Source organism: Odocoileus virginianus, chromosome 5 (genome assembly GCF_023699985.2).
Source record: "Odocoileus virginianus isolate 20LAN1187 ecotype Illinois chromosome 5, Ovbor_1.2, whole genome shotgun sequence".
Taxonomy (NCBI): domain Eukaryota; kingdom Metazoa; phylum Chordata; class Mammalia; order Artiodactyla; family Cervidae; genus Odocoileus; species Odocoileus virginianus.
The window spans coordinates 71,513,109-71,540,490 of NC_069678.1; positions in this window are offsets into that span (position 1 = coordinate 71,513,109).

Here is a 27,382-nt window from a genome sequence, read left to right on the forward strand (position 1 = left end):
TTAACATGAATCAGCCATAGGTATATATGTATGCCTATGAGATCACAAAGACAATCTCTTGATTTAACTTCCTTGCAGATCCACTAATGATAGCATCACCAATTCAATGAACATGAGTTTGAGCAAACACTGGGAGATAGTGAAGGACGAGGAAGCTTGGCTGGCATGCTACAGTCCCTGGGGTTGCAAAGAGTCAGACACAACTTAGCTACTGAACAACAATCCACTGAGACCCCTTCTCTCCTTCTCCAGATCCTGTCCATCTTTGAAATACTGGAGAAGTTCAGGATAAGAAAGAATCAGAAAGAAACAGTCATTGAGACCTCTGATAAGTGGTGAGGACCTGGTCCACGTGACAAAGTTTTATTTCTAAAGAAGGGGAAACACACTGGCTGAGCACCTTCTGGGTTCCAGACCTAGGGGCAGAAATTTTACCATCATCATATTTAATAGACTTTATTGGTTTCACTTTACTTATGTGGAAACTGAGGCCCAAAAAGACTAAGTGATTTGCCAAATGTCATTCACTGCTTGAATCAGAATCCAGACTTAAGTCTGCCTGAGCCCAGAGTCCCAGTTATTTTCCATGACACTATGTGGCTTCTTCTCAAAGTGCCCTCTCATTGGCAAGCCCGTTCTGTCTGCCTGAGGCAATATTTTAGAAACACAGAAAACTTCATTATCAACTTAAATTAGTAGAAATACTAAATAATGCGTTGTTCTTACTGGAAAGCAATAGCACCATAGACCAGCATTTCTCAAAAGCAGAGTCCAAGAAATGGTCCCTGATAGAAGGGTTCCGTGGCCAAATAACATGGGTAGAGGCTCTGTACTACTGGCCCCTTTTGCAGATTCATAGTCCAGTGAAAAGCTCTGAGTATAGCTCGGGGCGGAGAGGGACTTCCTTTTTATCATTTTTAGTAGTGATGCCAAGAATTTCATAGTCACAGAAGACTTCTCATACTAACACTCCTACAGCTCCTGGCGCAGTTGCATAAACCTGTCAGAGACCATGGAGGTGGTCTCCAGGGTTAGGCTAAAGGAAGCTACTCTCCTGGGGAAGGAGGGTATTCTCTAAGACCCTAGGACAACTGTGCTCGCTGAGATGGTCACCCCAGGAAAAAGCAATGTTCTCCTCAATCCAGAGCAGAACCAAAAAGGCTTTAGCACAGTGACGGCTCTAGGAAATGTGACTCCACTTTGGCACAGCAAAAGCCTGCAGCCTTGAGAACATCAGAAGGCAGGCAGCATCATGCCATGGCAAAGAGGTACCCAGTAGTGATGATAGATCCTCTGGTGTTTTCCAAGCCACATGCCTCAGTAAGGGCAGTTAGAACAAGAGAGGAAGGCAATGTCTGGCCCAGTATAGGCACACAATTAATGCTAAATGAAAAGATGAAAAGTTTGCTTGAATTTGCTCGAGTTCCCACTGGATCACAGGAAAGAGATGGTGGACTCAGAGAGCCAAACCGAACAACAATTTAACGAAGGAATTTTTTTTTTTATAGATGGGCTTCCCTGGTCGCTCAGATGATAAATAATCTGCCTGCAATGCAGGAGACCCAGGTTCAATCCTTAGGTTGGAAAGATCCCCTGGAGAAGGGAACAGTTACCCACTCCAGTATTCTTATCTGGAGAATTCCATGGACAGAAGAGTCTTGTGGGCTATAGGGTCATGGGGTTTCAAAGAGTTAGACATGATTTCATGACTAGCACATTTTTTTACAGATACATGGAAAGCGTTAAAGGAATCACCGAAGGATGGAGAGGTATCTAGCACTGACAACTACAGGAACATTTTTCCACCCCTGGGTCTAAGGACGAAGGGGAGAAAGCAGGATCATTGAAGCTTGGTGGGAACTGGAGCCCCAAAAGAGGCCCCATCTGCCAGGGGATGTGAGAGGACAGAAGAGCCAGCCCAAAAAGAAGACATTTGGGATGGGCTAACAAGCCTGCCGAAGTGGATGGGGAAAGAGTTAGTGTAATGTAGATAATTATTATTAACTTATTGACCACAGATGTAGTAGTAAGTTTTTTGTCACCCAAATATTATTGACTGGAAATGTACCCATATTCACTTGCATAACCAATGGCTGGCAATAGCTGTTAATTTCTGCAAAAATCCCTTGGTCAATAATGTTTTAAGAGGTCACAATCTATTGGGTTGGCCAAAAAGTTCATTCAGGTTTTTGCATAAGATGAAACAAACATTTTGCCCAACCAAATATATTCATAGGCTGGGGAGACATAGACATAAGAATTATAGCAACAAACTCAGAATTTAAGAAACTCAGAATCTTAGAATTTTAAAACATATACAGTCATGGTTAACTTGGGAAAAAAAATACATTTGGGTGAAACTGAGGTTCTCCTTTCCATCTCTGTGGCCCACTGCATTTTCCTCTGACTCATTTATACAAAGTTTGCTGAGTTAGTTTATGCGTGTTGCCTTCTTTTCAGCTTTCCTCAGATGGGACACTTGAAAACCATGGTGGCGGGTTTATTTGCTTAAACGTTTCCTGTGGATGAGCCCACCCACAGCATCGAGGCTTTTGCCTTAGGCGGAGTGCTTCTACCCCAACTAAAGAGAAATAGGCTATCAGACTCCACCATGAGCCCCAACCCTGATTCCAAGTCATTCCAGGAACACCAAAGGAGCTGTTGTTCTTGGGGTTTGGGTCCCCATGTCCTTCTCAAAAATGTGCTTGGAAACCATAGGGGTGCCTGAATGACGGCCCAGAATGTGTGGAATGCAGGGTCCAGGATTCTGTGGACCAAAAATGGACGCATACAGTCAGATGTCTCTGAGAGTGGGCCCTGCATAAAGAAAAGATGAAAGACAGACCAAGAGAAGATGATAGCCATGGCCAAAGCCACTACCACCTGTAGGACTAGAGAGACAGGGAGGAGATGCTGCTTCCAGAGTGCCATGAAAGCTGGAATGCCAGTAAGCCTGCTGAGTGAGAGCTTGGACCATAAATAGAATTATCCAGTGAAAGCCAGATTGACTGAAGTAATTAAGGCTTTGCTGGAGATGCTACTGAAAGCAGAGAGAGTTGGGAGAGAGATACCCTGGTGCATCTTCTCCTTCTGCCCTCCAGTCTCCCTCCAGTGTCTCCTATAAGTTTATAAGTATAAACTCCTTGAGTTTATACTCAAGCTAGTCTGAAGCCAGATGGCAATGGATATTAGAAACTGTATTTCCCTACATCATAGAACAGAATGGATATAAGATCAAACAGACAAATTATTATACCCTATTCTCTATGGATATTCACCCATCACAGCTCTGTACTGATCTCTTCAGTATAATCAGTGACCTTTGTATTGCCAGCTACTATGGTAAATTCCTATTTCTTACCTTAAACTCTCAACAGTATTTAAACCAGCTGGCCAATTTCTTCTTAAGACATTTTTCAGTTGGTATCTCTGACATATCCCTTGGCTTCTGGTTTTTCTCCTTTATCATTTGCTACATTTTTGTCCCCTTTTCTAGTGCCTTCTCATTTTTCCATCATCTGTGTTGGAGAGCCTTAAGACTCTTTCTTTGATTATTTCCTATTTTTTAACTACTTTTATGCTTTAGGTGATCTTATCTGGTCCCATGGACTCAACTACCACTTATCTCGACATTGGTGGTGTTGTGTTAGTCTCTCAGTTGTGTCCAACTCTTTGTCACCTCATGGAATGTAGCCCACAACACTACTCTGTCCATGGAATTCTCCAGGCAAGAATACTGGAGTTGGTTGCCATTCCCTTCTCCAGGGAATATTCCCGACCCAGGGATTGAACCCGTGTTTCCTGCACTGCAGGCAATTCTTTATCATCTGAGTCACCAGGGAAGCCCTATCTAGACATTATCACCCTGAAATATAGAAATCCAGATTCATTCCTATTATATCTTATGTGCTTCATGTATCCAAGTGCCTGTTGGAGGGACCCAGTGGGATACCAGTGGGTATCTCAAATATAATATATGCTAAATTTAGATTTTTTTTCTTCCAGAAATCTGTCCTTTCTCCATTTTCAAAGCTTGATTCTGTGTTCAGAGTAGATGTGAAATTTATATATACTGTAATGAATACAATGAATACATTTTCCAAAATCTTTGTGAAGATTTTATAAGCATTTCGTTCAATAAACACAAGCAGACAGCCTGGGAGGTGCCCAACTCTGCTCCTCAGTGAGGCACTGAATAAAGAAAAGTGAATCGGACATGGTACCTGACCTCAAGGGAGAGACAGACTTATCGTTTATGCCCTTTGGAGCATAAATTGTATATATAATCTTCCAGCTGCCTTTAAGTTCCTTGACCTCAAGTATATTGTCACAGTTATTTGAGTTGAAATATGGGCTAGTTTGATCAAGAGGCAGGATTTGGGGGTCTCTCACAGAAGTCAGAGTCATAGTAATTGAATCACAGGAAGGTAGAGAGACCTCAGCAGCAGTGTGTGTGACTTTTCTCTAGAATGCCATGATAACAAGATTCTGCTCCCACCTCATGAGCATTAAAAGAACAGAACCACAAAGGAGGTCAGATCTGTGAGTGCCAGGCTCCTAATCTGTAAAACTGAGAAATTAATAATGCAGGGCTGTTGTGAGGATTAAAGAACAGATACACACAAAACATAGGGCTTGATGTTTGGCCACAATAAGGGCAGCTATCACTCACTGGGCGCTGACCACTTTAGAGTTTATTATCATTATTATTTACTGTGATTCATCTTTTAAGGGGGCTTCCCAGGTAGCTCAGTGGTAAAGAATCTTCCTGCCAAGCAGAAGACATGAGTTTAATCCCTGGGTCAGGAAGATCCCCTGGAGAAGGAAATAGCAAAGCACTCCATTATTCTTGCCTGAAAAATTCCATGGAAAGAGGGGCCTGGGAGACTACAGTCCATGGGGTCACAAAGGGTCGGACACAACTTAGCAACTAAAGAGCAGAACAGCATCTTTTAAGTAGATGAAAATTAGGGGCCAGGGGACAGCAATTTAATGTCACCCTATAAGTTAGAACCGGACATGGAACAACTGACTGGTTCCAAACTGGGAAAGAGTACAACAAGGCTGTATATTGTTACCCTGCTTTTTAACTTACATGCAGAGTACATCATGCAAAATGCCAGGCTAGATGAATCACATTTTGGAATCAAGACTGTCAGGAGAAATATCAACAACCTCAGATAGGCAGATGATACCACTCTAATGACAGAAAGTAAAGAGGAACTAAAGAACCTTTTGTTAAAGGTTAAAGAGGAGAATAAAAAAAAAAAAACTGGCTTAAAACTCAACATTCAAAAAACTAAGATCACGGTATCTAGTCCCATCACTTCATGGCAAGAAAATGGGGGAAAAGTGGAAACCATGACAAATTTTATTTTCTTGGGTGCCAAAACCACTGCAGATGGTAATCACAGCCATGAAATAAAAAGACGCTTGCTCCTCAAAAGGAAAGCTATGACAAATCTAAACCGTGTATTAAAAAGCAGACACAGCACTTTGCTGACAAAGGTCCATATAGTCAAAGCTATGGTTTTCTCAGCAGTCATGTACGGATGTGAGAGTTGGCTGAGCACCGAAGAATTGCTCTTTCAAACTGTGGTGCTGAAGAAGACTCTTGAGAGACCCCTGGACCGCAAGGAGATCAAACCAGTCAATCCAAAAGGAAATCAACCCTGAGTATTCATTGGAAGTGGAGAAGGCAATGGCACCCCACTCCAGTACACTTGCCTGGAAAATCCCATGGATGAAGGAGCCTGGTAAGCTGCAGTCCCTGGAGTCGCTAAGAGTCAGAAAGGACTGAGCAACTTCACTTTCACTTTTCTCTTTCATGCATTGGAGAAGGAAATGGCAACCCACTCCAGTGTTCTTGCCTGGAGAATCCCAGGGACGGGGGAGCCTGGTGGGCTGCTGTCTATGGGCTCGCACAGAGTCGGACATGACTGAAGTGACTTAGCAGCAGCAGCAGCAGCAGCAGCATTCATTGAAAGTCCTGATGCTGAAGCTGAAGCTCCAATACTTTGGCCACCTGATGCAAAAAGACAACTCATTTGGGAAAGATTGAAGGCAAAAGGAGAAGGGAGATAAGATGGTTAGATAGCATCACCAACTCAATGGACATGAAATTGAGCAAACTCTGGGAGACAGTGGAGAACAAAGGAACCTGGCATGCTGCAGTTTGTGAGATTACAGTGTCGGACACAATTAGCGACTGAACAACAAGTAACTTATGCAGTTACAGAACTGGGACCAGAACCTTGGCCACCAAATTGCTAGTCCAGCACTTTCTTGATAACATCATTGAGCCTCTTCATAAAGTTCATCCCCTGAGACTCAGAGTTCCGGAATCACCATGTTTGATGGAATTTTCATGTTTATCAATGATTCGGCTTACATTACACAACTAAAGACTGAACCTATCTGTGAACCAATAAACTCCCCAACAGACCCCATTTAGAGGCAACCTTCTAGAAAGTTCTATGTCTATCATACCGAATCTACTTCTTCCAACCTCAGCCTTTTGTTTTACCTTCAGAAGACCTTCTGAACTTGAATCAGTCAGTGCTTTTTTTTTTTTTTTTCTATGACAGCCTTTGAGGTATTTGAAGAAAGCTCTCCTCTCACTGAGTTTCCTCTTTTCCAAAATAAATGCTTCCATCCCTTCCAAGATAAAAAAATTTGGTAATCATTCTAGATTCTGGCTTCCATTATCTCTGAAACTATTAAATACCAGCTCTTTTAGTGCTACCACATTGTAATATCTCAAGCAATTCCCTAGGTTCTACCTCTGCTGCCACCAGTCTACCAAAGATGCTGACTGCCTTTCAGCTAGATTACTACAACTATCTCTTTAGCATGGCCTCCACCCTCTACTCTTTACCAGTTAATGCATTATCTATACTTGGAACTAGAGTGATTTTTCTAAAATGCAAATCTGACATCATCACTTGGTTCCCTGAGTAGATGTGTATGTTCAAGCATATCTGACTCTTCATGACTCCATGGTCTGTAGCTGGCTAGGCTCTTCCATCCATTGAATTTTACAGGCAAGAATATTGGAGTAGGTTGCCATTTCCTTCCCCAGGGTATCTTCCTGATCCAGAGATGGAACCAGTGTCTCTTGTGTCTCCTGCATTGGCAGGTGATTCTTTATTGCTATGAAACCTGGGTTTCCTATTGCTTATCAAATAAATTCTTAACTCCTTACCATAGCATATGCAGACCTTCATGAAAGAACCTCTGGTATATCTCACCATTACTATCCAATGATACTCAACTTTCAAAAGCAGGCTAGGAAAGGCTGTTTTAAAGTTGAAGTGAGAAATGAGAGTATTCATAATGAGGGTGGTGGGATTAGAATTTTAAAACAGAGGTTGTTGGACTTGGGAGGTACCTCAAAAGAATACACTTTTTACTTATCTCTGCCATCCACAGATAATTTCCAGATTTCTGTTCTGATCGACAAAAGAGATTCTGCTATCATTCACAGAGACTAAGGCACACAAGGAACATGATGGGGAAGCTTAGGAAGCACAAGATGACACGTGCACTTTTCAGTGAGATGGAAGAAACCATCTGCACATACAGAGGTGTGAGAGACATGACACGGGAAGCTGCACATCAGTAGTGCAGCCTGTTCTAGAATCAGCTTTTTCAGTAGCCACAGGGCATGGCTGGTTCTTATTGAGCTACAAGTGGAATAAATTCTAGAGATGAAAGGATAATGAAGTCTTGGCCCCTGTCTGACCTTGGAGTGGGAAACCAGCTTCAAAACAGCCATTGTATGTAACTGAGGAAGGTTGTTTTTATTGCTGTAAAGAAACAGTCTACTTCACTCAAAAGATTTGTTTGTTTATCCTTTAATCATGAAGAATGCCTCCAGCTGCGGTAACTCTTCATAACTTATGCTTTCTTTTTCCTTGCCCATGACTCAGAGCTCATCCATTAAGGGAGGGAGGTAGGTCTTTATTTGGCATAGGAATGAAATATAGGCTAAAATGATAACCTTACATCTCCAAGATACACATAGTAGCCTCCATCAGTGGCCAGGTGAAGCCAAGAAGTCAGAGTAATTCATTTTAATAGTGATAACCACCATTTTATTATTATAGGTTCTAGTAGATCATCAGCAATTATTCAAAAATCTGCTTTTCAGATGGAGATTCTGAGGTCCAGTCAAGTTAAATAATTTGTTTAAGGTCACACTTCTACTAGTCAGATCTGTGTGACTCCTTGAGTTTGTCCTCATTATACCCTTCAAATCAGTTAAAACAAAACAAAACAAAAAAGCTAGGAGATTGGCTTGGCTAAATAAGTAGCTATGTGCAGAGACACACAGGGTCAGGAGTGCACAATAATTTGACATGAGACCTAGGTTTGGGAGTAGGGACTAGGATTGCTTACTCTTCTGTGTGACTTGCAGCCATTCACTTCAACTATTTCTCACTTGAAACATGAGAAGAATTTTCTTTGTCCTTTTTGCCTAATAATGTTGCTATGGTGTTCAAGCAAGATCAATTTAGAAAAGATGAGCTATAAACTTTAAAGCTTTATATACATATTATTGTGCTTAATTGCTCAGTTGTGCCTGATTCTTTGTGATTCCATGGACTGTAGCCTGCCAGGCTTCTCTGTCCATGGGAAGTCTCCAGGCAAGAGTACTGGAGTGGGTTGCCATGTCCTTCTCTAAGGGATCTTCCCAACCCAGGGATCAAATCCAGGTCTCCTACATTGTAGGCGGTTTCTTTATCATTTGAGTCACCAGGGAAGCCCAAAGTTTAACCACCCCAGATGGGACACGAACCTACAATCCCTGGCTCAGGAAGCCTGTGCCTTATCTATTATGCAGAGATATTAATCAAGATCATAATTTGTGCTTATGATGATTGTGATCATTATAATAGCAAAGTAATTTCCTTTTCCTCTGAGCCTGAATTACCACATCCATAAAATGTTTGACTTTCACCAAATAGTTTCTAGATCCTTGAAGCCCTATTAGCAAAGAATCATGAGAACTTTAAATAAAGAAAGTAAGGGACTAGTGATATCTCTGCTTTTTAATATGTTGTCTAGGTTGGTCATAACTTACCTTCCAAGGAGTTAGTTAATTTCATGGCTGCAATCACCATCTGCAGTGATTTTGGAGCCCAAAAAAATAAAGTCAGCCACTGTTTCCCCATCTACTTCCCATGAAGTGACAGGACTGGATGCCATGATCTTAGTTTTCTGAACATTGAGTTTAAGCCAACTTTTTCACTCTCCTCTTTCATTTACATCAAGAGGCTCTTTAGTTCTTCTTCACTTTGGGCCATAAGGGTAATGTCATCTACATATCTGAGGTTATTGATATTTCTCCTGGCAATCTTGATTCCAGCTTGTGCTTCTTCCAGCCTAGCGTTTCTCATGATGTACTCTGCATATAAGTTAATTAAGCAGGGTGACAATATACAGCCTTCATGTACTCCTTTTCCTATTTGGAACCAGTCTGTTGTTCCATGTCCAGTTTTAACTGTTGCTTCCTGACCTGCATGCGGGTTTCTCAAGAGGCAGGTCAGGTGGTCTGATATTCCCATCTCTCTCAGAATTTTCCACAGTTCATTGTGATTCACACAGTCAAAGGCTTTGGCATAGTCAATAAAGCAGAAGTAGATGTTTTTCTGGAACTCTCTGGCTTTTTCAATGATCCAGCGGATATTGGCAATTTGATCTCTGGTTCTTCTGCCTTTTCTAAATCTAACCTGAACATCTGGAATTTCATGGTTCACATATTGTTGAAGCCTGGCTTGGAGAATTTTGAGCATTACTTTACTAGCGTGTGAGATGAGTGCAATTGTGCAGTAGTTTGAGCATTATTTGGGATTGCCTTTCTTAGGGATTGGAATGAAAACAGACCTTTTCCAGCCCTGTGGCCACTGCTGAATTCTCCAAATTTGCTGGCATATTGAGTGCAGCACTTTAACAGTATCTTCTTATAGGATTTGAAATAACTCAACTGGAATTCCATCACCTCCACTAGCTTTGTTCATAGTGATGCTTCCTAAGGCCCACTTAGAAAGGTCATGCATGGTCAACCATGAACATAAAGCCATAGCTGGTGACTTGCATGGGGTTCAAGGAGGTGGTAGGGTAGAAGACTTTATTGCCTGAGGGCTTGTCCCTTGACCTTCATCCAAGAACACTTTATATTAGGAACATTCTGGAGATGTGTGCATTTTAAAGGATTTAACATGTTGCTCTTTCATGAAAAACCTATCTTAATATATTAATATTTTCCCTCATGGTCCTACATACCTGGTCCTCTTTCTCAGTACTTTAACACTGATTTTCATATTTGAATGTAATCTGACCCTGTAAAGCATCCTGGCTTGGGCAGCATAGACCGTAGGTTGAGGCCCAGACCTTGACATCTGCTTGCCATGTTAGACATTGGATAAATCTGATTTCGGCCCAGGATTCCTTTCTGTAGGACTTTCTATTACTTTAGGGACTTGCTCTTCCTTAAGAACTATCTGCTGCTTCTGGAATCTTCCCAGCCTTCAGTGAAGAGGGGATAAATCTGAAACCATTCCTTAGTCCATACAAGATCATCTGTGCACAGAGCAACACAGACCATCTCTTCACAGGACAACCTCTAGGTTTCCACAAGCACCGAGCACTGTATGAGGTGCTACAAGCGCTGTAGACTCAAAATTTATCTGTTAAATCTTAAACCCAATGTGATAGTATTTGGAGATGAGGGTCTTTGGGAGGTGCTTAGGTCCTAATAGTGAAGCCCTCATGAATTGAATTTCTGTTATTATAAAAGAGACCACCATTTTACAAGCTCCCCGCTCCTTCTGTCATGTGAGGACCCAGTGAAGAGACTGCAATTTGTGAGCCAGAATACAGGTGTTCACCAAACACCAACCTGCTGCATCCTGAACTTGGGTTTCTCAGCCTTCAGACCATGAGGAATGTCTATATTTTATAAGCCACCCTGTATATGGTATTCTGTCACAGCAACCTGGACTCACAATGACAATACAGAACCCCAAATAAGCTAAAGACACTGCTCTGATCACAAAGCCTGGACTCAGTTTCCTGGATTCAAATTTTTAGCCTTACCACTTAACAGAATCATCTTGAGAGAAATAACCTAACCAATCTGTGCTTCAGCTTCCTTGTATCTTAAAGGGACAATAATTATATTTACCATATTGGACTACTTTTTTTTTTTTTTTTGGCCACAGCATGAGGGATCTTAGTTCCCCAACCAGGGATCAAACCCATCCCCCCTGAAGTGGAAGTCCAGAGTCCTAACCACTGGACTGCCAGGGAATTTCCCCTTGTTGGACTTTAATGATGATTAAAAGACATAATTCATTTAAATGATTTCCATTAGGGTCTCCCAACCTCCCCACTGTTATTATAGCATCTTGAACAAGATAACTCTTTGCTATGGGGGTTTCCTATATAACAGGGATCCCCCACCCCAGGGCCATGGACCAGTCTGCAGGCTATTTGGAACCAGCCTGCTTAGCAGGAGGCAAGAAGCAGGTGAGCAAGTGAAGCTTCATCTGCCTCTCCCATCCTCAACCTTCCACCCCCTCAGTCCATGGAAAAATTGTCTTCCACAAAATCAGTCCCTAGTGCCAGAAAGGTTGGGGACTGCTGCTATATATTGTGGGATGTTTAGCAGCATCCCTGGCCTCTACCTGCTGGATGCCATAGCATCCCAAATACGTCTTCAGACATTATCAAATGTCCCCCAGGATCAAAACTGCTCCCTTGAGTTGAGGACCACTGCTTTACACAAACAACAACTTGATGAACATTATAACTATCCTTGCAATATTTATTATTGTGTTTGGATTATCAATATCTTCATCTAAAGATGAAGTATGGGTTTCTTTCTGCTCTATGGTATGGTAGAGAGGAAAGAATTATGTTTTTAAAGCTCGGAGAAATAAAAGAATTCTGGTATCACAGATTTTCTGGCTCCAGTTTCCCTGTGAATTAACTTGAACAATGTCACTGCTTCTGGGGCTGGTGAAGATTCAGTGAGCAAGCACAGATCACACCGTCTGGTACAGAGTGAGGGTTCACTGATTGTCCCCTGAATCACACTGTATGGACAGGGGTGCTCTGAGCTGAACCCCTGTAAGCATCTGGAGGAGGGGCGTGGCTGAGTGGTAGGGCACAGGCATGCTTGTCTCAGCAGAGCAGAGTCAAGGTTGGAGCGCACAACTGGAGATGGCCTTTCCTGGGGTCCCCTAGGGGTGAGCCTCTACTCTGCAGATGAGTCTTTTGGCACCAGGATGAACTCAGCTAAGCCCAACTGAGTGTCTGCCAGGCACAGACCAGCCTGAGTCTTGCCCATACACCTGCAAGCCTCTCCTGATGGGTAAGGAGGAAGTAAATTCACTTCCAGCCCCTCTGCCTGGGAGAAAACTGCCCTTTCCCTGTCTTCCTAAATAACTTGCTGGGAAGCCCAAGTGTGTATTTGCGTCAGACTGATACATGGCAGGGGTTCAACTTACATTTTCTAAAACCTTAGACTGTGCTAATTTTATATATACTGCTTCACTTAACCATCATCAAAACCCAAAGGAGTCAATGTTATTATTGGATTTTGTAGATGAAGACATGAAATCTCAGGGAAGTAAAGTCTATTTCCTAAGAAACAGAGAGAGCAAGAGGTGGACTTTGGATTTGAACCCTTGTCTGTCTCGCTCTGTGCCCTCTTATCTTTCTAATATCATACCTGAAAAGAGTTTAAGGAGAAAAGTAAATCAGGAGGTGGTTTTCTGGGATACCTAGCAGTCCAAGCCTTGTGAGAAATATTTGTTGAGCCTCAAACAGATGAAGAGGTTATCCACTCCAAAAGACCAAGAAACAGATATGCCTCTGCACCTTTATTAGGAGTAATTTCATATCTCTGAGAAGTCAGTGTCTCACATATTCTCTCTCTGGCCAGGCAGACCCAGTGTTAGAGCTAAGAATCCTGATCTGAGAAGCCTAATTCAAAGACTTGCCTGCTCTTGAAATGTCCATTGAGAAAATAGAGGAGATGGTGCTTTTGATATTTCCTTGCAAGATCTTGATTGTTACAATTGTGTATTCCAAGTGCTATGGGAGCAGCAACCCGCTCCATCTGGGGAAATTAGATCCTCCCATTGAGTCAGACATGACTTAGTGACTAAACAATAACCCTGAAGACAGCTAACTGAATCTTAAAGGATGAGTAGGAATAAGTTCAAAATGATTTGTTCCTAAGCCTGGGCCTGTATGTGGTTGGATGTATCACAAGATGCAGCCCTGGCTAATGGGGTAGACACTTGCTGGTAATTCATGACCCTTCAGGATATTATATCATGGCCCTCCAGGATATTATATCAAGACATTAATGAGGAAACCTGAAGCCCAGAGAAGTAACCTGGTTTGTTCAGGGCCACTGGAATGAGAACCCTTCTAGTAATTCCCAGAACAACATTATCTTCGTCATTGGCTATTTCTTGCTTAATCACTCTCACTTGGAGCCACCGCCTGTTTGTCTCCTGCCTGGCCCAGATTCCTGGGTCTCATACCACAGGAGACCTAAGAGGGTGCGTTAGTCATTTGTATTATTATCCAACCAGCACACTTTCCTGGCCACGAAGGCTTCTGGCTTTGAAGATGTATAACATGTGCTCATTTCCCTGCTGGGTTCGGCTTCATTTAAACTCAAAAAAATGAGAAATGCTACAAAAAAAAATGTACAGTCCTTGACCTTTGAGCTCTTCTACTTGGCCAATGCCCTTGGGTGAATTCCTCCCCTGTGAATCAAAGTAAGGAGACAAATTGAATTATTTTAAGGACTTCAGGCTCAATGTCTTTTCCCTGTCTGAAATGTTTATCCATTTTCCTCTAAAGTCCTACCAGATCTTTGAGGTGCAGGCCAGGTACCATCTCCTTTAGAAGTTTTTCTTATCCCCATCTTTCCATCTCATCCAGCCCATTGTGCTTGCTAACCTCTCTGAATTCCTAACATACTATTCTTAATAGCCATTCTACACTCAGCATATTTTTATTTAAATATGAGAAAAGAAAATACCAATCATGTCTTGTAACCTTCCCAACATTATATATCTGAAGTTTTTCTCTTATCCCTTTAGGTGTCATCTGTTTCAAACCAATGGCATAATGCTTCATTCTACCTCAGTATGTCATTTCTGTCATCCTTCATATTGTTCTCCCAGTAATACCCTTAGTAAGGGCTGAATGCTTAGCCATGGGCCAGCAGATTACCATGCTACCTAAGCTGCCCATTGCAAACTGGATTCTCTCTGACCCACCAAGCCATGAAGCTGGGCATACACAGCTGTACTCCATCATCAAATGGACATCGTATAAATGAGACTGAGCTCACAGAGGCCCTGAAAGCACAAGTGAGTCACATGAAGAAGTGATCCAAACACCTGTGGTCCCCACTCCTGCTGTATTAACTTTTCTTCTCAACCTTCTGTTGGCCTCATGAGAAGCACCCTACCATCAGTTGACATCTTCTCTTAGATGACCATAGAAGCCTTCTCCTGGATGACTCTAGAAACCTCTGAACTGGTCCCCCATCTCCAATCTCTTCTATTTTCTACTCACTGCTACATGTTGCCACCATGATCTTCAAAAAAAAATAATTCCACTCTGATCACATTGTTCTTCTCCTCAGAAACCTGTGACCATAACTGTTATCAGCAAAATTCTTTCTCACTCTTCAAGGTCTTGAACACACCCTACTAATTTCTCTAATCACTTCCCAGATGTCAGCTAGATAGCACTCCTCAAATGTTATCTGCAAGGACTCTTAAGGACAAATGAAAATGATCAACTGCCCCTATGGGTCCTAGAGGTACAGCCCAAGGCCACCTGCTTAAGAGTCTTTAAGGACTAATGACTTATCTAAGAATTATGCCAATTTGACCTTCTAGCCCATATTTCTAGAAGTGTTCATGTTATTTAAAAGTTACCTATAATATTTGTGAGCTGAGAACTATAAAACACTAATAAACAAAATCAAAGATGATTCAAGGAAATGGAAAGATATCCCATGCTCTTGGATTAGTGGAATCAATATAGTTAAAATGGCCATACTACCCAAAGCAATCTACCAGTTTAATGTGATCTCTATCAACTTACTGTTGAAAATTTTTACAGAACTAAAATAAATAGTCCTAAAATTTGTATGGAACCACAAAAGACCCAGAATGCCCAAGCAATCCTGGGGGAAAAGAGCAAAACTAAAGGTACAATCCTTTCAGACTTCAGATAATGCTACAAAGCTACAATAATCAATCAGAGTGGCACAGGCACAAAAGCAGGCCTATGGATCAAGGGCACAGAATAGAGAGCCCAGAAATAAACCCTTACACCTACAGGCAATTGATCTTTGACAAATGAGGCAAGAATACGCAATGGAGAAAAGACAGTCTCTTCAGCAAGTGGTGCTGGGAAAGTTTGACAGCTACATGTAAATCAGTGGAGTTAGAACACTCCCTCACACCATACAACAAAATAAATTCAAAATGGCTTAATGAGTCAAATATAAGACATGATACCATAAAACTCCTAGAAGAGGACATACACAATACATTCTCTGACATAAATTATAGCAATGTTATCTTAGGTTATTCTTCCAAAACAATAGAAATAAAAGCAAAAATAAACAAATAGGACCTAATCAAATTTATCAGCTTTTTTGTACAGCAAAGGAAACCATAAACAAAATAAAAATACAACCTACTGAATGGGAGAAAATATTTGCAAATGATGCAAAAAAACAAAGGATTAATTTCAAAATTATACAAATAGCTCATACAATTCAATAGCCAGAAAAACAAACAACCCAGTCAAAAAAGGGCAGAAGACCTAAACAGACATTGCTCCAAAGAAGACATACAGGTGGCCAACAGGCACATGAAAAGACGCCCAACATCAATAATTATTAAAGAAATGCGAATCAAAACTACAGTGATATATCTCCTTATTCTGGTTAGATTGACCAGAATAAAAAAGTTCACTAATAACAAATGCTGGAGAGGGTGTGAAGAAAATGGAATCCTCCTACAGTGTTGGTGGGAATATATATTGGTGCAGCCACTATGGAAACAGTATGGAGGCTCTTTAAGAAAGATGGGATGAGGAGGGAGGCGGGAAGGGGGATCAGGATGGGGAACATATGTAAATCCATGGCTGATTCATGTCAATGTATGGCAAAAACCACTACAATATTGTAAAGTAATTAGCCTCCAACTAATAAAAATAAATGGAGAAAAAATCTATTATTCAGAAAAAAATAAATAAATAAATAAATAAAGTTAGAATGACCATATTCTTCAGCAATCCCATTCCTGGGAATATATCTGGAAAAGATGAAAGCTCTAACTCATAAAGATACATGAACCCCAATGTTAAACATTTACCAAAGCCAAGACATGGAAGCAACATTACGAGTCCTTCAACAGATGAATGGGTAAATAAGATGTGGAATGTACACACACACACACACAATGGAATATTACTCCACTATAAAAAAAGAATGAAATAATGCCATTGGCATCAACATGGATGGCCCTAGAGATGATCATGCTAAGTGAAGTAAGTCAGACAGATATATTTTATATATCACTTATGTGCAAACTAAAAAAATAGTACAAATGAACTTATTTATGAAAACAGAAACAAACTAACAGACATAGGAAACAAACTTATGACTATAAAAGGGGAAGTGGGGGAGGGAAAAATTGGGAGTATGGGATTAACACATGCATACTATCATATACAAAATAAATAACAAAGACCTACTATGTAGCACAGGAAAGTATATTATATATCTTATAAAAAACTATAATGGAATCAAAAAAGAATATATATATATATATGGATATATATATCCAAATCTCTTTTTTGTACACTTGAAAAGAGTTGATTTACTTACATGTCTCTAGTAAATTTGATATTCCATGCAATGCTATATCTTTATCCTGTAGATCTTTATATACAGCACTGACATGCCATCAGCCTTCCTTCATGCTAGTATTCTCAAATTTGAGAAAAATGGACCTTCTAGCACTTTTTCTGGACTTCTGTGACGTGGGCATGTTTCTGTCTAGAGAAGAAATCTCAGTCTAGAGAAGAAAACCCCCCACCTGGCTATGAGTTGGTATACATCATAAATAGTACACAGCACACAGTACTGGGCATCTGGAGGGCTTGTGTACTCTCAGTATCAACTGAAGGCTAAATTCCTTAGCCTGAAATTGAAGTTAAGTCCTGACTTCACACAAGAATCTTAATAATAACAGTACTACTTACATAATACCAGTAGCTACAACCTATACAGTACTTACTCTGACCAAATTACTCTCTAAGAGTTTCATTTGTATTAACACTCTTAATTCTCAGATCCACCTCATACAGTGAGTATTGTTAATATTTTCATTCCAATTATATGAGAAGAAAACTGAGTTTGGCTTTGAAGCAGGCAGCCCAGCTTCGATGACCATGACTTAAATCACTCAGTTATGACACATCCCAATTATCTTTAATATTAAAGATATTTTAATAATTGTAATAGCAGCAGAAGTTATAATAATAGTTGCATCTGTAACCACAGTAACTACACACACACAGTTCCTTAGACATTAAATGAGATAGCATATAAATCACCATGAAATCCTCCCAGCAGAGACTAGTCCATTATAAGGACTTCCTAAACAACCCCTCTCCAAGGTCCCCTGCCCTTTACTACCTACAGAAGTTCAAGCAAAGATCTCCTAAGATCTCTGTGGTTAAAAATCCAGGGAGAACATGTTGAGATTGGATGGCTATGCAAACAAATTAAGACAGATCTGTGACTGTAAGATTCATAGGCAGTAAGAAGGTGAAGTTTCAAAAAGGTGAACTCCTCTCATGGGTATTCAAGGATCCACTTTGGTCTGGCTCCTCCTAACCAATTAGTATCCTCAAACTTAAGATGCCCTTCCTCAGAATGAAATTCATGTTTTAGATCCAGGAACAGGCTCTATTATTCAAAGAATGTAAAGGAGCTAATGGTGGGAAGCCGTAGGACATGATTTCAGATATAACTGACCCCATGTACTCCCCACAAGGTCCCAGTGATGGAAGCAAGACCATCATTTTACAGATTAGGATACTGGTAGTCAGAGAGATTCCATACCTTACCCATGGTAGTACAGAAATAAATGTGCAGCTGGTGTGTGCTGCATCTCACCAAGTGAGATGCGCAGCATCTCACCACAAAGCTGATTTATAACATACATGCTACAAAGGACCTATGCTTCTGACCAAGGATATAACATTGTTATAAAACTCTAAAAGAAAATGGTTCCAGAAACACTAGGAACTTTAAATTTGAGTCTCTTGCTTAGTGTGATTGCTTTTATAGGACATGGTTTCCTAAAATCTGAAGTCAGAATTCCCTTAAATATTGTACGTTTTTAGATGAAATGGATACTGACTTCTGCCAGGTGTGGTGACAATGGCCCAGTGTGCACTTTCTAGGATCCAGCCATTTGCAAAGCTGAAAGGAAAGGGCAGAGAACAGAGGGTAGACTCAGTAACTGGCAATAGAGGAAAGTTCGAGCAGGAGAGAAGCCCCTCTGAAGGTTGAGCTCAGTTATTTGGAGGAAGAGCAGTTAAATGGATGAGGGTGGGGAGTGGTTATGGTTGCTATTGGGAGAAGGAACAAGCAAGGACTTCCACATTTGGGTTTCACTTTTTTCCCCTAAAGGTTACCAAAAATGGTATCAAGAACTAGACCTAAGTCTAATAACAGAAACAGGAGCAGAGGCCAAATATGCAAACCAGAGATCAATGCAGGAACAGGGTTATCAGAAAAGGTAACTTGATGCAGAATCCTAGGAAATGCCAAACAAAGACTCTTACGGTTCTGTATCTGGGAATAGCTGTGTAGGATTTTGCCAAATGCTGAGATCATAAAGGGTACAAGAGGCAAAGACCAGCATGTACCAAAACATAAAGGATGGATCAGTGTGGCATTTGGGAGGAATAGTAAATGTTCTATTAGGTCTGGGATTAGGAGAAGTCATACTTAGAAAATGTTCATTCAGTTCAGTTCAGTTCAATCGCTCAGTCATGTCTGACTCTTCGAGACCCCATGAACTACAGCACACTAGGCCTCCCTGTCCATCACCAACTCCCGTAGTCCACCCAAACCCATGTCCATTGTGTGAGTGTTGTCATCCAACCGTCTCATCCTCTGTCGTCCCCTTCTCCTCCTGCCCTCAATCTTTCCCAGCATCAGGGTCTTTTCCAATGAGTCAGCTCTTCGCATCAGGTGGCCAAAATATTGGAGTTTTAGCTTCAACATCAGTCCTTCCAATGAACACCCAGGACTGATCTCCTTTAGGATGGACTGGTTGGATCTCCTTGCAGTCCAAGGGACTCTCAAGATGCTAGCTGGTAGATGACAGAGAAGACGACACAAGGTCCACGGTGGATGCTTTGACTACAGCTGAGGGGTGACACACACAATAAAGAAATGATTGAAAATATTTAAGTTAGAAAGAGACCTTGGAGACCCCCTGTGTAAGTCCTTGTTTCACAGTTGGGAAGACAAGTCTATGAGTGGGATCTCACGGTGATTCATAAAAAACTGATAACCAATTCTCTTTCTAGACTATTATACTTTGCAATTGCAAGGTTAAATTCTACTTATTTTGGCATTGTTGGTTATAAAGTATGGGGAAAAAAAGAAAATCAGAAAATTGTGTCCTGGGAGTGGGGCTAAATTATAACTCAATTTTCTGTCTTTAAAAAAAAAAAAAATCCAAGGACTTGACCGTGGGTTGTCCTTGGCTCTTCTCCCCAACTGCTGCAGGTCAGCCTTTTGTGTATTTAATCCCTTGGTCTGCAAGCCTTTTAACCTGTAAACTGCATAAAACATTGGAAAGTCAGGCAAATAATTGCAAGAGATTTCCTGTTTGACTGACTTAGTCTGGAAATGCAATCTGATCCCAAGAGAGAGCTAGACACTAAATCCAGGGAAATGAAAGATCAATATAAAGATAAATCCAGTTAAGTTACCAGCCACCAGCTGGCATGTTCCCTTTCCCCTAAGAGAGGCCTAAATAGAGAAGTAAATAAAACGAACTTCTAATACCTAAGTCTCCGAAGGTGGCAAAGATCCACTGCCTACTTCTGTCTGTCTCATTACACACGGCTGCCATAAGTGAGACAGAGACACTCATTGTGTACATGGGGCCCAGAGGAGGAAACCGTCCCCACTGGGGGAACCAGAAGCCTCACCAGGAGACAGATTTGAATTCATCTTTGAAAGATTAGAAGGTACTTTTTCAGACAGACAAAAGACAAGAAGAAGGTTATTTCAACAGAGGACACAATTTATGCACAAACATGAAAGGGACTACTGAATGGATAGCAAACAGTTCAGGCTGGTGAGAAAATGAAGAGACAGAGGGTGTGGAGAAAAGAAAAACATTTCAGGCTTGTGAGAGTACATTCAGGTGTGAAAGAACCTGAGTCTCAGGGCAGTGTCAACTAGTTCCAGGTGGGCTGAGCCCAAGGCCACACAAGCAGGCATGTAGAGGCAGACAAGGCTGGAAAGAAGGATGGCCCCAGCCAGGGAGGCTGTGAGTACTTTTATAAAGAAGCTGGCTTTTATTTTGCAGGTAGTAACAGGTAGGGGAAGCTAGGACAAACCTAGACAGTGTGCTGAAAAGCAGAGACATTGCTCTGCTGTTAAAGGTCCATATAGTCAAGGCTATGGTCTTTCAAGTGGCCACGTACAGTTGTGAGAGCTGGACCATCAAGGAGGCAGAGAGCCAGAGAATTGATGCCTTCAAACTGTGGTCCTGGAGAAGACTCCTGAGAGTCCCTTGGACAGCTAGGAGATAAAACCAGTCAGTCTCAGGGGAAATCAACCCTGAATACTCACTGGAAGGACTGAAGCTGAAGCTCCAGTGCTTTGGTCACCTGATGTGAAAAGCTGACTCACTGGAAAAATCCCCAGTGCTTGGAAAGACTGAGAGCAGAAGAGGGTGTCAGAGGATGAGATGGCTGGATGGCTTCATCGATGCAATGGACATGAACTTAAACAAACTTCAGGAGACAGTGAGGGACAGGGAGGCCTGGCGTGCTGGAGTCCACAGAGTCGCAAAGAGCTGGACATGACTGGGTGACTGAATAACAGGCTGGGGGGTGGGGAGAATAGCAGCTGAGCAGAAGGGTGACACCATTGGAGCATATTTTGGGGGAAATGGATTAGAAAATGAGACTGGAAACAGAGCGGTTAAAACATGTGCTAGGAAAGAACTTCAAAGGATGCCAACGAGGGCCTGATTGGTGATCTAAATCCAGTTCTACCAAGAACGTTTCCCCAGGCTTTCCACCTGCACCAATGTTGCCTTGCTCTCCCACATCACTACTAACATGAGTCCGGGCCACTGGACATTTAACAGTGCTACTAACTGCAGATTTGCTCCCTTCTGCTGTGAACAGCTCAAAGGCAAGGACAGAGTCTGAATAACCTCAGTATCCTGGCACCCAGGAAAGATGTCTGTTGAGTGAATGCAGTCTGGCATGTCCAAATCAATCAATGGAGATAGGATGCAGCTGTATGCACCACCCACCTCATTCCCTTCCTCATCCCCTCCCATCCTTACCGAGACCCTAACACTAGCTGAGTAAATAGGGCACAATTGTTTCTTCATTTATTCACTGGCAATACAATATTAATTACATTTAAGGACCACTTGCTTACTACTCAAACAAGGAATATGGGGGCACATATAACCAGTTCACTGGTGACTGGTAGGATGTCCTATTTCCTCTGACCAGGACATCCTGAATGTAACTCACACTATTCCTCAGGTCTACCCTGGTTCTATCTATACCCCTCAGAGCTGAGACCTGGTATTGAAAGGGGTGATTAAAGAACAGACACAGTTGGGTCCTTAAGCCCTCATGTACCTGGCTCAAGACCACAGGGATAGGATCCTTCCAAATAGGTAATTGTCTTTTCCTATCTATTATCCATCTGTACTGGATGGCATGACAACGTCACAAAGTAGGTTGGTTTTACTGTCCCCATTTGACAGATGAGTGATCCAAAGCCTAAAATGATTAGTTCAGTGGTTCTCAACCCTGGCTGCAGCAGACAATCAACTCGGCAGCTGTTAAGTGATTCCACAACCAAGCCCCAGGCCAGGCTGCTCCAACAGAGCTTCTGGATGAGACTCAGGTATCAGAGTTCAAGGGAACTTGGCTGGTGAGTAGAAAATTTAGGACTGGAACTCAGCCTCTCCTGACCTACATGCCATTTCCAGAGCTCCATTGGGGGTAAGTAAAATTCTACTCTAGGACCGTCTGTAGGAGCTCTAAGTCTGATGAGGAGCTGAGTAAGAGGCAGGGAGGATGATAAATGGAAAAAATAGACAGCAGTTTTTCAGTTTTCTATGCTCTTGATTTTTATCTCAAATCACAGGATTGATCTGTGACTTCTATGGGACATCAATTGTTTAGGTTCCTCAGGTCCATCCTACTCAGAACACAGCACAGTCGCTCTCCTGCCAAGCAAGAATTTTCGGGCACAAAGGCCTTGCCTCTGCCTTCTCTTTGGTGCAAAGCAAAGGGCAGCTTCGGCAGCTTTATGGGCTGCTTCTCAGGTTGCTCACGCAGCATCCTGACTGATGGCCTGCCTCCCTGCACTCCTGGGGCCACATCCCCAGTTTCACCAGAGGAGCTCGCTCAGGCATGGTTTCGGCTCCGTTTTACGGAAAGGTCTGTGTTAGCCGTGAGTCACAGGGCGTCCATGCGTCCATCTGAAAAACAGCCTCAAAGTTCACGTGGTGCCCACCTCACCTGTCATCAATCTCTGCACATTTTCCTGATAGGAAAATGGGGGTTTATTTGATAATGAAGTATTAATAATCACAAAATTCAATACAGTAAAATATTTCAATACCGAGAAATGACTATAAAATGGATATTTACTTTGTATCAGCTACATGGCAGAGACTACTTCACACACATTATCTTAAATAATTTTAAGGGCCACCTTATTGCACAAATCCAGGGGTCATCTTTAGTTTCATAGAGTACATATGATACATGCCAGGATGTGCATCGATCCCCTAGAATACTGCTATATATAATCTGTGTGGCCATACCTGGTAGACTCATAAGACTACCTTAAAGTCAACCTTAAAATGAAGCTATCATTTCTGTAGTGGTTCAGGTTACCAAAGAGCCCTCTTCCTTCTGGAGCACAAAGATTACCAAACAGAAAACAAACATCACTTTTTAAAATTCATGTAATCATCCTGTGTATCTGGTAGTTCTTGTTATACAACAGATCACCCCAAAACTTATGAGCTTAAAATGATAACCATTTGTTACTGCTCACAAAACTACAGGTCCACTCAGCAGTCCTACTGATCTGGGCTGGGCTTGGCTGATCTTGTTTGAGCTCACTGATCTACATGTATCATTTGATAGGGCAATCAGAGGATGGCCAGTCTCTGATGTCCTTGACTGGGCTGGTTTGGATGACTGGGACCTCTCTTCATTGGTTTCTTTTCATTCAAAAAGTCAGCCTGGCTGTGCATGGAGGTCACAAGGTTTCAGGAGAACAAAGGGGAGCAGGTAACATCTCTTAAGGCCCAGACTCAGACCTCTCCAATCACTTCTTTTTCTTTGCTTTGGCCAAAGCAAGTCAAAATGCCAATCCAGATGACAGGGATAAAGAAACTGACTCCACATCTCAAAGGGATAAGAAACAAAAACCTGTGACCTATAACTCAAAATTACTGTCAAGGGTTAACAGTTGAAAGGGCTAAGGTTTCCATCTGAAAGCAATATGACCTACACTCTTCTGTGATACACCCAGTTACACAGGGAGAATCTAGAACAGACGACAGAAAATGGGAATTGTTAGCAAGTGGTCAGAGTTGTCCTTCCATTGGCACTGAGCATATTAGATTCTGCTTTTCAGAGAGAAGTATGTAAGAGAGTGGAAGAAGAGTGAGTCAGTCTCCCTGAAAGGAGCGTAGAAGGGACAGTCTCTCCTCTGCAGGTCAAGGTGGAAAGTGGAAAGAATAGAAGAGAAGATCCCTTCTTCATCAACAATCTCCAGTTCTCTGAGCCTCCATTTCCTTGTCCAGACTTGAAGTTACATGGCCAAAAACACATAGTATAAAAGACTACACATCTTGCCCAGCTTTTAATATCAAGGCCAGCTAGGACCAGCTGTGCTTCATGCCTATCCTTAATAGCTTCGAACCCTTTGCTGAGAGAGCCAAACAAGACTCCCAATTGTATGAGCTGATGTTTTGGTCCAAGCACCCTTCTAAGCTCCTTCACAGAAAATATGACCTAAAATCTTCACCACTCCATATGACAGCATTATTGTTCTCATACTGAATGAAATACACTAAATCCTGAGAGGTGATGAGATGTATTCAAGATTACAATTAGTTAATGGGGTAACATGGACCTAAATTTGAATTAAGGTTCTCACCAAAGTCCAATTTTTTTCTCTGTTAAAACATCTACTCATATCTTTGTCATGTATTGTATGCAGCAGGCAAACTGGGCTATTTTCCTTTCTAAAAGATTCTTCTTTATTCTTTAGTTCCTGCTTTCTCTTGCCTTGGAATGTGCTAGCAACCTCATTTTGGATGATGTAATCTTTTCTACCTGCATCTGCTACCCTATCTCAATCTATATGACCTCTAAGGACCAGCTCAAATACAGCCTTCTCCAGGATCCAAAATTAAGGTCTGCTCTTTCCTCATCCCTCCAGCAGGAAGTCATCTCCCCCTACTTCCTCTACACTCTTACAACTTTTCATTTCATACCACTTTTGCCATATGCCATTACTTATATTTACTTATTTACATCTTCTATGCTTTGAAAGCTTGTTGAGTCATAGGGCTCATCATTGCAACCCCAATACCCAGAACAGACCTTTGTCATTGACTGAAAGGACAAAAACAACAACAACAACAACAACAACAAAATAGGAGCTACATGATTTCCATGCGCAGGTTGTAGGTATTGAGTAAATCCTCATTTGCTGCTATCTAACCTGGGAAGGCTGCCTGGAGGAAGCTTTGGATCTTGGAACCATGAGAAACTTCTGATTTTCCTCATTGCTTTCAGTCCTTCTCACCTCTTTGGTCTCTGATGTCTAAAAGGTGTTGAAATCACTTTGGTGGAAATCAGTAGTTTGTCAAGTTGGTTACAGACATTCTTGGAAGAGACAAAGGGGGAAAAGCGCACAGAATGGTATGGTAATAATTCATTTTATCCAAATGAGATGTGGAAGACTGCTTAAAGTGACACATTTCTTGCAGATAATTGTCCCCAGAAAAGATAAAAGAAAGGAAGAGCAGAGAGCACTTTGTCGAAGTTCTCACCACTCCAGAACTAAACCACTCTTCTTTCTAATTTTCAGAGAAAAGAGGGGATGGGAGAAGTGATCTTTTAAAGGTAAAAGAGTAAAAGTCTTCATTGGCTCTGAGTGGGGGTCAGGTATCCGATAATTCCTAGCTTGTATACAGTACTTTACAATCTATAAAGTGCTTTCCAACTCGTCCCCCAGGCACATAACAAGCCTATGCAGTAGATGAACCCATTGAAGAGCAGCAGTGCTTGAAGCTTAATCTTATGGTATAATTTAAATTTTGCATTGACACTTTTAGTATGACACATGTTTTCTTTTCGATGACCTTTGATTCTTCTTCCAAGACACAAAGACTGTCTCTTTGAAAACAACTCTGCCCCTCGCCAGGCAATCTAATGGAGAGGAAGTGATCCAAGAGGAAGAATAAAAGGAGTAAGATAAAGACTTGAAAGCAAAAGAAACATTTCTGGCTCCAGATTCTAGCCTGGGCTTGCTTATGACCCACCTCAAGACACTGGGCAAGTTGTTTCAACAGTCTTAAGTTTCCCAGGCAAAGAGTTCACCATTTCTTCCACTTACTTTCCAGAATGGTTTCAGCACCATATTATCATTTCCATGGTTTAATGTGAACTGTTTTCTACAAGCTTGTCCACAAGTCAGACCGACTCCCTGATCCTCCTATGCAGCATGGTTTCTCTCATAATTTTTCTCAGTCGCTGCCCCTTGCTGGCTCCCTTCATAGCACTGATCACAATTTACCAGTATTTTCTTTATGTCTCGGCTTACTCGGGAGCATTTCTGGCTGTCTCCCCAGACGGAATGGCAGCCTAGTGAGGGCAGGGGCCAGGACCTGTTTTGTTCACCAGTTCTGTGCCTCAGGGAAGTCAGGTCTCAAACACTGATGGAGTGAGTGATGCCTCCTGCAGGAGATGGGGGAGGAGTGGGGTTCTTCTTTTAGTCTAGGTCTGTCACAGGACTGGTGCATCAGTTAGGACTGTACTTGACAGCAGGAACATGACTCCACCCCTGACCTCGGTCTGGCCCAAAAAGGAGGGAGTGTCTACTCCCAGCTTTTATAATAGATATAGACAAAGCTAATTAGAGCTCATTAGCTGGAGAGGCAAAACACTCCCATGCTAAAAGTGCTCTCAAACCAAAATCAGAGAGTGCCGGCACTGGAAGATACTGAAGGATGATTTTCTACTTTAACGGTCTTTTACAGGTGGAAAAACAGGTTAAGAAAGGTAAAGTGACTGGCCCCAAGTTAGCCTCAACACAGTTGATCATAAGAAGCCATGATGCAGAGCTTGGGAAAGCTCTAGAAATCCATGCAGAGAGCTTCAAAGAAAAATGGGTTGCCTGGTGTGTGTGCTCCCTCACTGGGGAAGAAGACGCTGTTTCTTTGCACACGAGGCCTGGGTTGCACATCCCTTCCTTTAAGATCTCACAAAAGCTCCCTCTATTATTGGGAGGTGGGGAAGCTTAATAAATTCTTTGTACAGGAGATCATTCCTAGGAAGCCATAACCCAGGCCTAGCAATTTAGTCCTCACAATTCTCCATCAAGATGGGAATCATCCATACTGCAGAGAAGGAAACTTAAAGGTACAAAGTAGCTCTGATACTCTAAGTCCAAATAACACAGCTCATAGCTGCCCTCTCTGATGGGGGTGGGGGGAGGGAGTGGACAGCTGTTTAGTTTCTGAAGACCGTCCCTTCCCAGGCACCCTATGGTACCTGCTTCTGCGTTCCCTTGGTAATTCATTAATCAAAATCACCATGCTTATTTGTTTGCTGTATTTGTTTCTTTAACAGAAAACGTGCTTCATGGGAGGTGGGGGGGGAAATCTTGTCTGCCATGTTTTTTAGTATTTCTCTGGGCTTTGGGTAATGCCAAACACTCAAGAAAGGAGGAGGGAAGGGAAGGAATAGGGAAGAAGGAAGAGAAGGGAGGCAAGGAGGAGAA